This window comes from Sphaeramia orbicularis, chromosome 20 (genome assembly GCF_902148855.1).
Source record: "Sphaeramia orbicularis chromosome 20, fSphaOr1.1, whole genome shotgun sequence".
NCBI classification, from domain to species: Eukaryota; Metazoa; Chordata; class Actinopteri; order Kurtiformes; family Apogonidae; genus Sphaeramia; species Sphaeramia orbicularis.
Window position 1 is genome coordinate 17,390,974 of NC_043976.1, and position 15,347 is coordinate 17,406,320.

The following is a 15,347-nucleotide window of genomic DNA, read 5'->3' on the forward strand; positions in this document are numbered from 1 at the left end:
TTTAATTGTGCCACTTTCCCATTTCAGCACCATGGACAGAGCTGTATTTGAATAAAAGAGGGTCACTTCATTGTCCACTTCATAGTATTATTCATTAGTATTGTGAAAAGATGCACACACACACACACACACACACACACACACGCACACAAAAAGAAACAGATAGAAGACTCAAACATGGTACCACACTGACATTTGATACTATTTTTTTTTTTTTTTTAAAGTCTGAGGGTTTTAACTCTCATTTCATGAAAGAATGTATAACAGGAGGAGTTAAGAGTGTGATGTTTGTTTTAATTGTGCCACTTTCCCATTTCAGCACCATGGACAGAGCTGCATTTGAATAAAAGAGGGTCACTTCATTATCCACTTCATGGTATTATTCACTAGTATTGTGAAAAGATGCACGCAAAAAAACAAAACAAAACAAAACCGATTGAAGACTCAAACAGGGTGGCAACACTGAAATCTAATAGTATATTTTAAGTGTGAAGGCTTTAACTATCATTTAATAAAATGAAGTGTAGTAGGAGGAGTTAAGAGTGTGATGTTTGCTTTAATTGTGCCACTTCCATTTCAGCACCATGGACAGAGTTGTATTTTAATAAAAAATGGTGACTTCATTGTCCACTTCCTTGTGTTATTTGTTAGTATTGTGAAAAGATGGCAAGAAAGAACAAGATCCAAGACACAAACAGGGTGGTAACACTGACACTGACTGCCTGAGAACTTTACCTCAAATATCTCTCACTATCATCATATAAGTGCACACAGGAAAAGGGAATAATTTGATAAAAGGATGTATAGTAGGAGGAGTTAAGAGTCTGATGTTTGCTTTAATTGTGCCACTTCCATTTCAGCATCATGGACAGAGCTGTATTTTAATAAAAGATGGTCACTTCATTGTCCCTTCATTGCATTATTCATTAGTATTGTTAAGAGATGGTAAGAAAAAAACACAGACTCAAGACTCAAACAGGGTGGTAACACTGACATTTGATAATTTATTTTAAGTCTGATGGTTTTACCTAAAATATCTCTCACTATCATAGTATGAGTGCATACTGGAAAAGGGAATAATTTAATAAAAGGATGTATAGTGGGAAGGGTTAAGAGTCTGATGTTTGTTTTAATTGTGCCACTCCATTTCAGCACCGTGGACAGAGCTATATTTGAATAAAAGATGGTCACTTCATTGTCCCCTTCATAGTATTTTTCATTAGTATTCAGGAAAGATGCAAGAAAATACAGATTCAAAACTCAAACAGGGTGGTAACACTGACATCTAATAGTATGTCTGAAGTTTGATGGCTTTATCTATCATTCAATAAAAGTCTGAAGGCTTTAAGTATCATTCAATAAAGGATATATAGTAGGTAGAGTTAAGATTGTGATATGTGCTTTAATTGTGCCACTTCCATTTCAGCACCATGGACAGAACTGTATTTGAATAACAGATGGTCACTCCATTGTCCACTTCATTGTATTATTTATTAGTATTGTTAAGAGATGGTAAAAAAAAAAAAAAAAAAAAAAAACAGACTCAAGACTCAATCAGGGTGGTAACACTGACATCTAATAGTATATTTTAAGTCTGAAGGTTTTAACTATCATTTTATAAAAGGATTTATAGTAGGAAGAGTGAAGATTGTGACATGTGCTTTGATTGTGCCAGTTCCATTTCAGCACCATGGATAGAGCTATATTTGACTAAGAGATGCTCACTTCATTGTCCACTTCATAGTATTTTTCATTAGTTTTGTGAAAAGATGCAAGAAAAAAAACAGATTGAAGACTCAAACCGGGTGGCAACAAAAAGGGAATAATTTAATAACAGGATGTGTAGTAGGAAGGGTTAAGAGTCTGATGTTTGTTTTAATTGTGCCACTCCATTTCAGCACCATGGACAGAGCTGTATTTGAATAAAAGATGCTCACTTCATTGTCCACTTCATAGTATTGTTTGTTAGTATTGTTAAGAGATGGTTAAAAAACAGACTCAAGACTCAATCAGGATGGTAACACTGACATCTAATAGTATATTTGAAGTCTGACAGCTTTAAGTATCATTTAATAAAAGGATGTATAGTAGGAAGAGTGAAGATTGTGACATGTGCTTTAATTGTGCCACTTCCATTTCAGCACCATGGACAGAGGTGTATTAGAATAAAAGATGGTCACTTCATTGTCCATTTCACAGTATTATTCATTAGTATTAAGGAACAATGTAAGAAAATACAGATTCAAAACTCAAACAGGGTGGTAACACTGTCATCTAATAGTATATTTGAAGTCTGACAGCTTTAATTATCATTTAATAAAAGGATGTATAGTAGGAAGAGTGAAGATTGTGATGTGCTTTAATTGTGCCACTACCATTTCAGCACCATGGACAGAGCTGTATTAGAATAAAAGATGGTCACTTCATTGTCCATTTCACAGTATTATTCATTAGTATTAAGGAAAAATGTAAGAAAAAACAGACTCAAGACTCAAACAGGGTGGTAACACTGACATCTAATAGTATATTTGAAGTCTGACAGCTTTAAGTATCATTCAATAAAAAGATGTATAGTAGCTAGAGTTAAGAGTGTGATGTTTGCTTTAATTGTGCCACTCTCCTCTTTCAGCACCATGGACAGGGCTCATCCAGTCTGCTGCACTCCCGTGTTTCAGCCCCACGGACAGAACTGAGTGATGCCACAGCTTGACACCCTTCCACCGCTATGTGTTGTTTCCCTACATGTGCCTCACATACATCCATACTCTGCCCAATCCTCGTGTAATAACCCACCCGCCTGCGCCTTGATTTTTCCTCTGAGAGCAGAAACATGCGGTGTTTCGAAAGCCTCATTCGCCGCTCTGAAAAGCACGCCTGGATGCCGCCGTGTACAGCCTCTGACACCTCGTGAGCTCTGCATCTTTAAAAGCGAAAAAAAAAAAAAAAAAAAAAAAAACGCACAAGAAAAACACACAACCAGCTCAGTCATAACTGTGGGATGATAAGGACTACCTCTTTTTACTTTTGGAGAGAGCCAAGCCGTTAGGAGAGCATTCAGCATCAGCTGTTCAACACTGGTCTCTCATTGCTGGAAGTCGGGGCTGAATCAGTCACATGACACAACTGGAGGCAGAGATCTAGAGAAAAGGCACAGCATTTCGGCTTGCACCGCCATACTGTATTTTGAGCCATATCACATTTTTATTGCAACATTTTACTCCCGCTCGGTGAGTACATTTTCAATGGCTTTTTTGTAAGCATTTTTTTGTCTTTTTAATTGCCCCCTTTTTTATTTTTACTCCTTTTGCTGGTGTTTGAATTGAGCATTGACATGGTGGTTTGGAGCGTTTTTCACATCCAGGCTTCAAGTTTTTAGCATGCAGATATTCTGATCGAGAGTGCCAAGAGGGTAAACGTGTGCGTTATCGGTCTTGAGAAAGCCTTGACTTGCTTGCAGTTTTGTTTCGAGGGGTCGAAACCCAAGCAGGTTTTGTCATGTATTGAGATTTTTCAAAACATTTACTGGTGGTTTTGAAACATTTTTATTTTTTTGTTTCTGTCGACTTTTGCTGTTGCTATGCTTTGGTTTGCATTTTGCAGTGTTGTTTGTTGCCTTTCGAGTTTTGTGATTTTGATGTCTCGGTGAAATCCCACCGATCAAACCCTTTGCTTTTACTTTGTTCCTCTTTTCTTTATAACCGGAGTCATTTTTAAAGCCCGAGCCTGACGTTTTAACCTGATACTTTTCTTGCAGTACAGCTCACAGGTTTGTTGTTTTTGTGTTTCTCCTCTTTTTTCGATTTCATTATACTTTTGCTGGTGGCAGTGTCAAGTATTTTTGGATGTTATCGTTTTTTTTTTGTTTTTTGACTAGATGATGCTGGGTGGACAAGGGGAGTTTTGATTCTTGGGGGAGTTCAATGCGTTTTTGTTTTCTGTACCAACGAGGATGAACAGACATTTTCCGTTTTGCAGGTATAATATGAGTGAATAAGTATCTGTGTATTCACAATAAAGAACAAGGTGACAGAAATATGCACCTGTGGCTGACGTGTTATTTTACAAGGCTGGCCAGATTGATCATTAGAAAATGCATCCTTTATTATCAATGATATCTGAAGGTTATACTACCTGATCTGATCGATAACGCTTCACAAAACAAGTGACGTGACCAACTGTTCAAGAACACGGATTGGGAATCACACGCGGGTCGTTTCGATCACAGTGTTTCCTTTGTTTTTGAGTTCTTCCTTAACCAACAATCTTCAAGCCGACGCAGCTGAGGAATAAAATGTAAGTAGCTACATTCAGGTCCCTTCTGAAGGATGCACCTTAACGCTTGTAATGGTCTTCCACAAATAAAGTATCCAAACTCTTATCCGTATATCGACATGGAGTGGCAGGAAATCCTTTGCTGCAGCATGCATTTCTCTAACCTGCAGTAGACGGGGCTACAGTGGGCTATCAGGTCAGTAGTAGGGAAATAATTAGGATAACAGTTTGCACTGTGCCAGAGGCAAAGTATAGAGCCACACATAAGTGCCTATCTCACTGCTGGACGAGCTCAAATCGGCTTCTGCAGGCCTGTATATTCATAAATACTCTAGGATTTGTCAAATCTGATTTAGTGGAAAATGAACAGAAGGAGGGCTCAGATTGAAGGTTTAATTCCATACTACTTACTGGTGTGCAATAGAAAAATGAACTGAAATGTGCATAAAGAGTTACTGCAACTCCAATGATGCTCCCACCTGTTTAGTTTTGTGTGTTTACTCCTTAAATCTAACATCAGGGACTATAACTATTACTGCTAAACAGGGTCTGGAATAGTCTAAAACATTTCAGCATCATCACTTTTTTCCAATGTAAGAAAGGAGTTCATCTTGTGCAATAAATGTCATAAATTGGGATGTTTTTTTTTTTTTTTTTATCTATATGTATTCACTTTAACAGGACACAGTGTATTATTGTAAGCCTATAAAATGCTTGAAGTTGGACCATTAAGTCTGAGTATGGACCGTTAAGTGCCGGTGTCATTAAACAAAGCTGCCACCGTAGATCAGAATCAGTGCAGTGGAATGTGTTACAATATTGACAAGGAGGTAAAATTTAAAAACAAAAAGCTGTTATGTATTGATTTCCCTGTCCTCTATTAGATCTATGCTGGTCATAAAGCAGGTAGATAAAGAGCCAAAGCAAACTCTTCAGTGTTTACAGGCTGGGATACAATTTAGATTTTTATCCAGAAGCGTAATAACAGAACATAGATGAGGAACATATTTAACTGAGGTCCATCAGTAGTATCATTTTATCTCTGAATGTGTCTGTGTTTTTCATATCGCACAAAATGCAGGAAAGCACTGTAACACCTCCATTCATCTTTTATTCGACTCGATTTTCTGCAGCAAAGATTCATCATAAAGTCTCATGCTGTGCTCCTAATTCCACCAACTTCTTTAAAGCAACACTCTTATCTTCTGTTTAAATCTAAAGCACTCAGGAATATGACCAAAGTTCATTCAGTCTGAGCAAACACTTTAGTGAGTTCAATAGGTTTTAACCCATAAAGACCCAAACATCCACCGCTGACCAAAAGCATCTACTGATCTAAACTGTTGATCCACTAATCCTATCAACACATGTCAATAATTGGTGTAAAATACAGTTTGTCATCAGATATGAGCCATTTGGACGTTCAGAGGCTCCGTAGTGAACGTGGAAACATCATCTTCTCCAACGTTGATTCACCAGTAAAACCCATGGAGTTGAATAAAGGAGAGTGGATGAAGACACTTTGTTTATGTTCACTGAAAAAGTCACATTTTCTTCTTTTTTTCTGTTTTGATAAAATAACCTTTGCCTTTACTCTGAGCTTTTATGAACATCTTCATGATCAGTCAATTAACCCTTTCATGTATAGCTATTCTATAGCTGTCCACTTGTGTATTCTTGGATTTTGTTGTTTTACGTGTATATCAGCCAACACAGTAGACCCTTATTGGTCAAAACACAGTCATGTCCCGTCAGAGAGCGAACTTTAATTGATTGCCATTCCAACATTTATTTCAATATAAAGTAGCTTCTTGTTTCTGATAATCCCATATGGTCCAACTAAAGCAAAAATGAATTTAAAAGTAAAACTGTGGGTCATTTAGCAACACTAATCTGTTAAATTGTCTCTAAAATGTCCTGTCAGAGAAATTTTGAATACTGTGCTTTGACCCTTATGCATCATCTCATACACTGTAATTCATAGCATTACTGTAACTTTCCTGTTCTCGATAAACCTGATCTGCAGTAAAAATATTTGAGTGTAAATGAACTGCTAATTGTTATTAGACTGCAATTAACATTTTTTTTTTTAAGAAAAAGTTGTTTTTTTTTGGTTGCATATTATCTGAGTGAGTAATAACTAGTATTATAGTATGTTAAAAATGTGAGGAAACATCACATTAGCAGCATTTAAACAATGTATTTTGTAATTTCAGTCAGTAAATGCATGTTAACAGGAATAAAAACACACAGGAAAAAAAATATTGAATAAGGTTCTCATAATTCATGCATGAAAGGGTTAAACATAGGAAAATAGATGATCTTCACTGGAAAGAATGCAAAATTCAGAGGATAATATATAATAAATGGTGATAAATCACTTAGGAACAGTTAAATTGAGAGAAAAATTAATTTGGGAGCTGCAACAAAAGTCTCACTGGGTCCTTATGGGTTAATTCAAAAGATGCTCACCTTCTAATTCTTGTAGATTTTGATGGGTCTGCATAGATTTCACTTGAGTGAGTGTGTTTTGCTTTCCATCCTCAAACTGCTGCATCAAGATGCACCAACATCCTCGCATGCCCCCTTGTAGAGACATGTTTCTGCCTCGCCTCTATGAGCTCCTGGACGTGTGTCCTGCTAAGCATTATGATAGGTTCTATTACGTCCTACGGTGCTGTGTCTCCCCTCAGGCAGGTTTCCTGTTATCTGGGCCAAGCCAGACCCGCACTGGAGACTTTGCAGAAAAACATAATAGCTCATGTGTGCCTACACCTCTGCTACCATGAATTAAACATCATGCCAGAGCAAGATGTGGATGTATACATAGCTATTGATTGGGTGCACTTGTATGCACGCGTGTTAGACGTGTTCCCCTGTTTGACGGCGTGTATCTGTTTACATTAAACAGTTTAGGTTTCACTGTGACTTGGACAAATGAAAATAGATTTAGTTTGCACTGAATTTTTCATACACATGTTTCTTCACTATAGGTCTTAATGTATTCAGCAGCATGTGTATGAAGACTGCAACAGGCACACTCGTATTATTATTCTATTCTTTAACAAGCTTTGTGCTTTGGCTTCAGTCTTCATGCACATGTACTTTATATTTACCAGACAAGCTGCTGGAATCTAGGAAGACAAAGCTAACATTTAAAAAATTCAGAATGTCTGAAATAAGTTCTGAATTATATAACAAACCCTGCAAAGATGGCATTTTTTGTTCCATAAATCAACAATGTATCTTGGGCTGCATTCAGACTGCAGGCAAAAGTGTGTTGTTCTTGCTCGTAAGTGGCAGTGTTGATGTGGGCCAGTTCCATGTGTGGACCTCAGTCTGATACAGACCTGATGTTTTGCAACATGACATCAGTGTGAACAGTCAGACCAGGGTTCATGCAAGTTTTACATCACTTTAGATTGAAATTCGTCACAAGTCTGCACTGGAGGGAGTCGCTGAAATACTCCAAAGCAGATCAAACGAGCAGTAAAATGCAACAGACACATGAATGCAGCAGTAAAATGAATCCAAAGGCATCATATAGAAGTGTAAAACAACACTACTGCACAGAGAATACTGGTAGTTAAAAGAAAGGCTTGTAATGCAGAATTTTACTCACAGTGGATTATTGTCATAGTGATTAGTATTTTAACCCTCCGGTATCCGGGTGCGCCTTCTAGGAACACTTTACACTTCATGTTAAAAAACTTCATATTATTTTTCACAATTTAAATAAGGTTAGAATTCAAAAGTTGTTCATTTTTGCATGATCTTTAAAATTCTGGCCACCAACTAAAATTTGCACATTGCAAACAAAAGAAAATTACAAGACTAGCATCTGTCTCCCAAGTGTGCCTAAAATGCACTATTTCTTCCATTTGATATGTATGATTAGGGCTGACCTTGATTTACAAAAATAAAATCAAATTAGAGCAGAAAAATAAATCAATATATAATATTTAATAGTTGGATTTATAGGTGTGCCTTTCTGGCACACTTGGTGACAGATGCTAGTATTTTTGAACATTTGACCTAGCACCAAAAATAATAATGCAAATTAACCAGTGTTGCTGTTAATCATTGACATATGCCAGAATGAAAAAAATCAAATAATGTGATCCACTTTTTATGTAGCATATTGAAAAAAAAAAAAAAAAATTGTGTTTTTTGCATCCAAAAAAATGGCTTGTTTACATTACAAACACAGCATTTATAGGGTTTAAAAATGTGACAATTATTAAGTATTTGGTATTTTTATTTACAGCTGAAGTTGATGAAATAAAAAAAAGTGTAAAAGAATTAAACACAAACTGTATGAACATTTTTTTGACATTATTCCACACATGTGCCAAAAAGGCACACTTGGTGCTTAGTAAGGGCCTTGATGGACGGGATATCGGAGGGTTAACTGAGGGAAATCAATCAATCAATCAATCCATCCATCAATTTTTATTTCTACAGCCACTAAAGCTGACCATAGTGCTGTACAGTAGAACAAATAATCACAAACTACAATACAGTGCATTTTCCTAATAAAAACAAACAAATACCAAATGGTCTGAGTTCAAAACTAGGACCAGTTCATACAGGGATCTGATATTGACCATGTGCGGAAAAAAAAAAAAAAAAAAAAAAAAAAGGAAATGGATGAAATGAGCACTAAAACTGAAAGTAAACATGTGTTGTAGCTGAAAAGTTAGTTTAGTTGATACTCAGATTTTTTCCAGATTGTAACACATATCTCATGTATTGGAGTCGCTGAAATACTCCAAAGCAGATCAAACCAGCAGTAAAATGCAACAGACACATGAATGCAGCAGTAAAATGAATCCAAAGGCATCATATAGGAGTGTAAAACAACACTAGGGATCGTATTACTGCACAGAGAATACTGGTAGTTCAAAGAAAGGCTTGTAATGCAGAATTTTACTCACAGTGGATTATTGTCACAGTGTGATTAGTATTATTAACTGAAGGAAATCAATCAATCAATCTATCAGTTTTTATTTCTACAACCACTAAAGCTGACCCAAGTGCTGTACAGTAGAACAATAACGATAAAAGCATCACAAATAAATAATCACAAACAACAATACCAGCTCATACAGGGATCTGATATTGACCACATGCAGAAAAAAAAAAAAAAAAGGAAACAGATGAAATGAGCACTAAAACTGAGAGTAAACATGTTGTAGCTGAAAAGTTAGTTTAGTTGATACTCCAGTTTTTCCATATTATAACACATATCTCATGTATCGGATCAAAAAACGCCTGAACATCATGTCTCATTCATGTCCCAATGAAATGTTCTCTATGTGCCCCCCCCCCTGTCAGATAAACAGCTTACCTTTGCCATGGCTCATTCCACTGAAATGAGTGTTAAGTACTTTACTGTCCTTTTCTGAGCTGTTAATTTGATAAGTGAGGGAATCTCACACTTGATATTTTGGGCAATTAAACCCGTATCTGAAGAATAGGGTCAAGCTCAATGACTTTCCAGTGTCTATTATGGGAACCATTTGAGTTATGGTGCAGTACTTAAATGAGCCTTCAGCACTGACATGATGAGATTTGATTATGATTGTGATTGTTCTTTTTTATACATATACATATATATTTTTTTAAAAAAAATTCAGATAATATCAGTTGCTTTAAGTGTTGTCTACTACATTTGATATTTCAGTCTGTGTTGAGTGAGTCTTACTTTACAATATGAGATATTCAGAGAAAGCAATTTAATATGATAAAATACTTAATGTTACCTTTTATTTAGACAGAGAAAAAGTGAGAGCTGGCGTTTACGTATGTGTTTGTGCAGAAAAGCAGCTTACATCAGTTTCAATGCAATATAAAATGGCCAATTAAGCAGCGATAATCACTTTCCTTTATTAGACGCAAAGAAATTCACAGGGGAATTACTTTTTTTTTTTTTTTTATCTTTAAAACAGGGGAAAAAAGATGTCAGATGTTTGAAAGTCCACATTTCATTTAACAGAGATGTTACTCGTCCGACTGTTTTTGAGGGAAATAAGACCGGCTTCGGTTTCGCTATGTTCTGTCAGTTCAACGTGCAGGTATTGATCCAGACATCCTGATTGCTTCCAGGCCGCATCTGTTTCAGGTCGAGTTCACATATTCAATATAATTTCCTAATCACACTGTTCATCAAATTACTTTTCAGCAGCAGTGGCAGTATCACATGGGATCAAAACATAGTAAATGAATTTTTAAACAGCATGTATTAGATAGATAGATAGATAGATAGATAGATAGATAGATAGATAGATAGATAGATAGATAGATAGATAGATAGATTTAGTTAAGAAAAGACAGTATAACTTCATTCGCAGATTCGAAAAGGAGTGGGAGGAAATATAACTAATGCACCCCTTCTCCACACAACAGTCTATCCTTTAACGTCGTATCAGCAAAACATATGAAAAATCAAGTCCCTTGGATTTTTTGTAAATAGTTAACCTCACTTATCATCTTCACATACACACATACATACACACACACGTACAGTCACGGAAAAAAAATATTAGACCATCAAAAGCCATCAAAAACAATGGTTATACAATCAAGTACTAACTCCTCCTCAACAAACACATACCCACGCAAAAAAAATGAACACAAAAAACAAATCAACAAACCCAAAAAACAAATTAACGAAGACACAAAAAAAACAAATCAACAAACACAAAAACAACAAATTAATAAACACAAAAAAACCCAAATCAACACAAAAAAAACAAATCAACAAACACAAAAAACAAATCAATGAACACAAAAAAACCAAATCAACAAACACAAAAAACAAATTATGAACACAAAAAAACAAATCAACACAAAAAAACAAATTAACAAACACAAAAAACCCAAATCAACAAACACAAAAAACCAAACAAACACAAAAAACCCAAATCAACACAAAAAAACCCAAATCATCAAACACACAAAAAACCAAATCAACGAGACAAAAAACCCCAAATCAACAAACACAAAAAACAAACTAACAAACACAGAAAAACAAATCAACACAAAAAACAAATCAACAAACACAAAAAACCCAAATCAACAAACACACAAAAACAAATCAACAAACACAAAAATAAATTAACGAACACAAAAAAATCCAAATCAACAAACACAAAAAACTAATTAACAAACACAAAAATACCCAAATCAATGCAAAAAAAAAACAAAGTAATGAACACAAAAAAAACAACAAATCAACAAACATGCAAAAAAAACTTATCAACAAACACAAAAAAAACCCAAATCAAACGCAAAAAAAACCAAATCAACAAACAAAAAACAAATCAACATAGATAGATAGACAGACAGATAGACAGATAGATAGATAGATAGATAGATAGATAGATAGATAGATAGATAGATAGATAGATAGATAGATAGATAGATAGATAGATAGATGTGTGCATTGTTTGTATTCGTGGACTCAGATGAATCTCCATTCTCATTCTGCAGCACAAACTCTCCCCTCTTATTAAACTGCAATTTTAGAAAATGGTGAGTCTCGCCGTAGGTACGCAATGTTTTTTTCTCCGTCACACTTAACTTTTTGCCATACTAATACATGTTAGTGCATCCGTTCGCTGAGCCTCATCATTAAAGTTTAACCCTGGGGCTGGAAGATGACCGTAGAAAAGATGACTTGCCGGTTTCTGCCTGCGTCTGTCTTTTCTGGAAACAACAGAAAGGCGCTGCTCACACACACACACACACACACACATATAGATCAAATTATGGAAATGCAGCTCAAATGTTTTGGCAGATTGCAAGTGTTGCTCAATAAAGCGTCATGAAAACAATACAAATCTAAACAGACAATTGCATTCTGTATGCACATACATTAGACCAAAACAAGAGATTGAAACAGAAAAAAAAAAAAAACTAGCTCATGCAGTTTTGATTTTTCAAAGCAAAGGATTTTTCTCTCTTGTCATCAATTCCTATGTGAAATAAGACATATATCTGCTGAATACCTGACACTAGTCGCTTTTCCATTGGACATCTGTGCAAAACTTTACCGATATTTACTAAATGTCGAAAAAACAGAGGTGCGTAATGTCGTTTTTTTCTATTAAATCACAAATGCGATGATTTGTTTAATTAGTATCGCGATATGACACGAGAAGTCATTCCATAAACATGGCGACGAACGTAAATATGGTACTGATTTACAGATATATTCATTATTCTTATATATTACCCCTCTATTTTGTACTAAATTAAAAAATGATCGGGTTTCCTGGTGTGTCCACACATACCGCAACATGTTTCTTCTTCTTCATCACTTGTTGTAACGTACGTCAACAACCTTTTTTTTTTAATTCACCTGACTCTAGTTGCTGAAAAAAGGTCTTTCCGTTGCAGTTTTGCGTGATATACTATTTGCGCTACGCCCAAAAAACCACCTCTTGCCAGCGAAAAAAATTTTAAGTGAAAAATGAGACTTTTGGCGAAATTGTCGTTTTTCCATTTGGTAAATTTTTATGCGCAATTTGAGGGTCAATAGAAAAGCGACTACTGTGTCAAATTAATTTATAATAACGCATTTAAGGCTATTATCAGTGATGTTATGTGAGATGCTAAATTGACTCTTTACCTAAGGAAGACATAAAACAGGCATAAAATCATAGAACACATAGCACATCACAGAACAGTAGCAGCACCTTCAAAACTATAAAATGCACAATAAAACGCTAAAAGGACCATTAAAAAAGATCATATATAGGCTGTAAAAGGTAATGCACAAAATGACATAAAATAGAGCAGGGCTTATTACACGTGGAAACTAAAAAAAAGACACATAGAGCAAAAACAAGTACTCTTTGCAATTTAAGAACAACCAGACACGAGGATAATAAATATAGGAGCATCTAATCTAATTAGAGCATCATTTTGTTTACAACTAGATAAATAGATACATTCCTCTTGACAATTTGGGCAAAAACTCTTAATGTAGCTAAATTAGATTCTATGAAATAATACAAGTGACTGTGAGGACACTGAGGAGACGTGTCCAGACGAACAAGGACATCCGTGCTCCTCCTGCAGTGATCTGATACGTCTAAGTGGCTGTGTGATGTTCGGCGAGACTGGGAGCAAAAAAAAAAAAAAAAAAAAAAAAGAGTAAACAAACAGACCTGAAATAAAACGAGGCAGAGGAGCGTCGCGAGGCCTTCCAGAGCAGGTGGCGGGGCCCTTTCCAGATGCTGCAGAGAAGCAGCGAAGCAGATAATGTCCTGCCTAGATTACCTCAGGGACCCGATTACAGTGGAGCGTCCTCATCTGGGTCAGCTCCAAGCAGGTTCTGCAGGGATCAGCTGTTCTCGCTGTCGTCCTGCTGGCCTCAGCTGTCTTTCACCTGCTTGTGACCAGTTAGAGATGTATGGTATCGACACTCCAGAGACAAAACATGAAGGACCTGCCATGACTGCAAATGCACAAGAGACCAGATATTATTTCAACACACATACATGAAGAAACCTTCCTTTACAAAGCATTTCCTGCACTTTGAAGTTAATAAAAGCCTTACATTAACATCATGTCAACACCTAAATGTACACAAATGCCGCGATTCCGAACCAGCTCGACTCGACTCGGTATTCCTGGAGACCATTTCCATTACTGGGTACTACTGACTTTCCAGTACCTGGACGTCATAGCGATGCAGTGCATTACTTCCATGTGGTCTGCTCAGAGAGCTGCTGAAAACTTGCTCGTTGTGTGTTGTCTCATCTGAATTTTTACGTCAGCCACCAAAGACCGAATCTCCTTGACCGACCATGGTGTAGTTTTGGGCTGTTATCATGTGGACGAATGCACCGCTATATTTACTGTCCACTTCTGCATCTGTTTTTTGTAATTATTAATAATTTTTTTCCTATTTTGTTAACTACTAAAACAGAAAAGGCAGCGGAACAGCTTTTCATTAATCCTGGTCACAGAGAAAACTGTCTGACCAATCAGTGGTCTGCAGTGTTATACGTCACAATTTAGTATCGTTTGGAACCTCGGCGGAGGTGATACCAAAAAACTAGTACTGCGTACCAGATTCCGGGTCCTTTTTCGTAATGGAAATGCAAAAAGGCCGAGCCAAGCCAAGTGGAGTCGAGCCGATACCACGCACTGGAAATGGCAGTAAAAGGCAAAATTTATCTTTTTTAAAAAAAAATTCATTTGTAGTTCTAAAGACATTTAGGGGGTTTTTACTCACTTTTTCTCTCTCCCATGGTGTTATTCCTCTCTCCTACAAATTGATAATTACATAAATTTGGCAATGACATCACTGAACAACTTCTAGCCAAAAGCGACTTACCTTACAGAGGAGTTGGCAACACTGGGTAGGGTTGTCCCGATTCTCAGTGAGTCGGAGGGGAAAGGCGAAGGGGAAGGGCTGTTTGGCCTTTAAAACAGAGATTTTTCAGGACCACACTACAAACAGAAGAGAATGAGAAATCTCCCATAATTCTGTTCGAATCATCGGCAAAATGGAGGTAAACACAGCAAAAAAGTGCAGCCGTGTGATGAAAGAAACACACAAATGTACGTATTTTATTCGTAAACAACTTCATCATTTGATCGACTATTTGATGCCGAATTAACTAAACCAAAGTTAAGGGGAAAAAAGGAACTTTGGCAGAGTGTCTCCCGTCCCCAATCCCAGATAACGGAGGGGGGTTTGACAGAGCTAGCAATTCCACCCCACATAACAAACTTTAGATTAAATTTGATATTCTAACATTTAACAATACAGGACAAAATTAATTTTTGTACTGTGGGTCGAAACAAAGCATTAGTCATAATTATTTTGAGAAGTAATGGCCTTTTTCAATGGCAAAATTTATATAAAAAAAAAAAGTTCATTTGTAGTTCCAAAGACATTTAGGGGGTTTTTACTCACTTTTTCTCTCTCCCATGGTGTTATTTCTCTCTCCTACAACATCCATTACAATTACATGCAAATTGACAATTACACAAATTTGGCAATGACATCATTGAGCAACTTCTTTTTTTTTTTTTTTTTTTTAATATTACCTAGA

General features: G+C 36.2%; 1 protein-coding gene across 3 annotated transcripts in view; it reads left to right on the top strand.

Annotated features, from left to right (window-relative positions):
* Window positions 1-2,783: 2,783 nt before the first annotated feature.
* The window catches only part of ralyl (RALY RNA binding protein like), a 285,060-nt gene continuing 272,496 nt past the window's right edge, over window positions 2,784-15,347 (top strand). The window contains exons 1-2 of one of the 3 annotated variants that reach the window (XM_030123064.1): window positions 2,784-3,766; window positions 3,875-3,975. The gene's annotated coding sequence lies outside the window, so the exon portion shown is untranslated. Of the gene's footprint in view, window positions 3,976-15,347 lie in introns of all 3 variants that reach the window. The other 2 variants (XM_030123065.1, XM_030123066.1) reach the window with 2 other exon arrangements.